Genomic DNA, 3,249 nt, shown 5'->3' with positions numbered 1-3,249 from the left:
CAACAAGTCTGCTATCATTTTGTCATCCAGTCATCATTTTGTCATTGTTGTCATTGTACTCCAATAGACCAAGTGTCTTTATTTTGTAATACCTTCAAATATGCAATGACATATGCAATTTATTTCCATATAAAGTATCTCAAATTCCATCTGACCTTTTTATCATCTTTAGGATGGCACCTAAGGATAAAATAATAAAAGCCTTCGAGGAGGTAAATCCAGAACTCAACGAGGCAGAATGTCCAGAGTTCATCCAAATAAAAAGACAAGATCAACCATCACCTTTGGTTAATGACTCAATTGCGGAAACTAACATTGGTATAGAAAAGAATCCAAAGATTTTGCAAATTAGAACAAGTCCCTCGATAGAGGAAAGAGAAAAATTGATAGACTTCCTCGAAAAGCATCAAGCCTTTACGTGGACTTATAAAGACATGTCAAAACTTGTTATAAAATTAGTTGAGCATCGACTTCCATTGAAACCAAAATGTAAGCCAATCAGACAAAAGTTGAGGAAACTAGGCCCTCGTCTTGAGGGGCAAGTTAAGGAGGGCCTAGAAAACCTACTAAGGATTCATCTGAACAATTGACTATCATGAATGGTTAGCAAACATTATGGTAGTCCCAAAGAAAAATGGCAAAATTCGATTCTACTTTCTCGTTAAAACTTTTATCAAAAAAATCCCCTCTGCCAAGAGTTTTAAATCCAGGGGATGCATGGCCTTGTTGTAATTTCCCAAGTTCCTTGAATGCATGTTTTAATTTATGCTGACTTTCAAAGAAGCTTGATAAAATAGCCTACAACTACTCAACAGAAGGAGATTTTCATCTGCCTGTAAAATCTTGATTTTAATTTTGCAATTGATCTACTCAACCTCTAATGGCAGCAAATTTCTAGAATCTTGCTCAATAGACCTCCTGCTACAAATGCCAAGATTTACTGCCCTCTTCTCATCTTGGAATGGGCTCTTCCTTGGATCAAGGACAACACACATGATCATCAATGGCTTCCTAGCCATGCTCAGGAAACCCAATGGTGGAAAAGAGTGCCTTTGTCAAGGTCCATCTAGAGCTAGGCCTGAACAATGAGTTAAGTAGCCTCGACTCGGTAAAGCTCGTCTGGAGCCTGAATTCAAGCTGACTCATTTCACAAATGAGTTGAATTTGAGCCTTTATCGGAACTCACTTGTTCAACCAAGTCGAGCTTGAGCTCACTTAAGACGGACTTGATGGAACAAAACTCAGGGTCGTGCATCCTCTCCCTCTCTCTCTCTCTCATTTAACTCACTGTCTCTCTGTCCATTAATTACTCTCTCTCTCTCTCTCATTTAATTCACTGTCTCTCTGTCCATTAATTACTCTCTCTCTGTAACATATTAATTTATCATTTCTTTCTCTCTCTATTGGCAATGGATGTATTCTCTCTCTAGCAACTCCTTTCTATGTATTTTTCTCTATTTGACAATGCAGTCTATCTCATTTAATTCTCTTTTTCAGTGCAAAACCATGCTTGGTTTCTCTCTCATCCATGTTAGTCATCATTTTAAGGCTTTTTCCCTTGGTAAAGTTCACGGAAAATTTTGATTAAAAGTTTGAAAATCAAATAAACGAGTTTAACGAGTCGAGAGTTATATAAATGTATTACCGAGCCGCGCTTGAGCATAATTTAGTGAGCTCAAATGGAGTTTGAGCCAAGGTAAAGCCGAATATTTCAGGTGTCTAGCCATGCTTGGCTCAGCTTGTGTTCAGGCCTATCTATCTAAAGCTAACAGCTTAGATCCCATGTGCTTGTTTATCTCCCCCTCTGCATCATTAGTAGTAGACAGTTTGATATCAGCCTCACTGTTTGGAAGGTAAAAATTAAGCCCAATGGTTACATTCTGCCAATTACTAATTTGACATATTATGCACCAATACATTTTTCTGAAGTACATGACCCCTATCTCATGAGAGGCAAAACTATTTTCCCAGTTTTCATGTGTTGCTAAACATTATTGTTATTCCTTGATCGTCACAGTTTTCATACACCTCATTGGAGCCACACTTGAAATGTGATAATCTACCATCTGCGAAATTATGGAAATGACGTTTTTTTGTACATTATGAAACTAATATAATGCTAGGGAAAGAATCATGTCTATTTCACTATAATTCAATAACAAACAAGTAGGTAAAAAGGTACTTCTCCTTGTAAAAAGAAAACAGTTTGAGTTTTCAAACATGTCAAATTGCCAACATAATAAGGGTGTTTGTTTGACATGTCCTAACTAGATCTTCCTCGATGTAACACATCCTAGAATATCACCTCCCTTGCTTAGCGGGAAAGTGTCTTCCACCACTCTAGCCCAAGTTAGAGGATACTCAACCTAGGTATGGAAGCTCATTGGATTTCCTTTAGAAGCATTATCCAAATCCATCTAGCTATATGTGTATAGAACCTTGTCGAGTGTGAATAAATTTAAGATGCCTTATACTTTGATCCTTCTTCAACAAAATTGTGTTTAAATACAACCCGCCAAATGCAGGACAAGCAATGCCTGTGGAAAGTGACATTAGCATCAATGAATTCTTATATATAAACTAAATGGATCCCAAGCAAATAAAATTAACCACTAGTACATCAAAAAGCGCCAAAATTTTAACGAGTAAAGTAACTGCAAATGAATTTGCAATGTCAACTCAAGCATGCAAATAACACATTCAAGTCCCTTCAACATCCCTGAGGGGTCAGCCACAAAAAATTAGCTGAATTAAAGAAGAGAAAAATAAAGTGATACAATCCAATGATCCATTAAAACAATATTCGATTCATTTCTCTGTGTGTAACTAAGAATTTCTTTGAAAATTATATAACAAAAGCTTTGTAACTCGGCTATTAACTTGCTATTCATTAATTGGACCTGCCAGGAGGTCAGACTTACAAGCATTCATGTGCTAGCTTGGGCACCCAATCAAAACTAAACTCCCATGCATATAGTGGCAAAGGAAACCAAATATTGCACTGGGGTCAAGCAGTTGGATTTAAGCCTGCGCATTGGGCCAGCCCGGGCCACCCAGACTTATCAGGCCGTCCCGATGCCCTATTTTTCAGGCCCGGGCTTGGGTAGCATTAGCTGGGTTATCAACTTTCCCATATATATATATATGTGTGTATGTGAAAGTTAGTAAGAACCAGATTAGTACTTGGAAAAGGGAAAAAACAAGACCCACTAAAATTAATTGTTAAAACTTATTTTTTGCAATCTAACC

The sequence above is a fragment of the Nymphaea colorata genome, chromosome 1 (assembly GCF_008831285.2).
Source record: "Nymphaea colorata isolate Beijing-Zhang1983 chromosome 1, ASM883128v2, whole genome shotgun sequence".
In the NCBI taxonomy this organism is placed as follows: domain Eukaryota; kingdom Viridiplantae; phylum Streptophyta; class Magnoliopsida; order Nymphaeales; family Nymphaeaceae; genus Nymphaea; species Nymphaea colorata.
The sequence above is the reverse complement of the archived record's forward strand: the minus strand, read 5'-3'. Positions refer to the sequence as shown.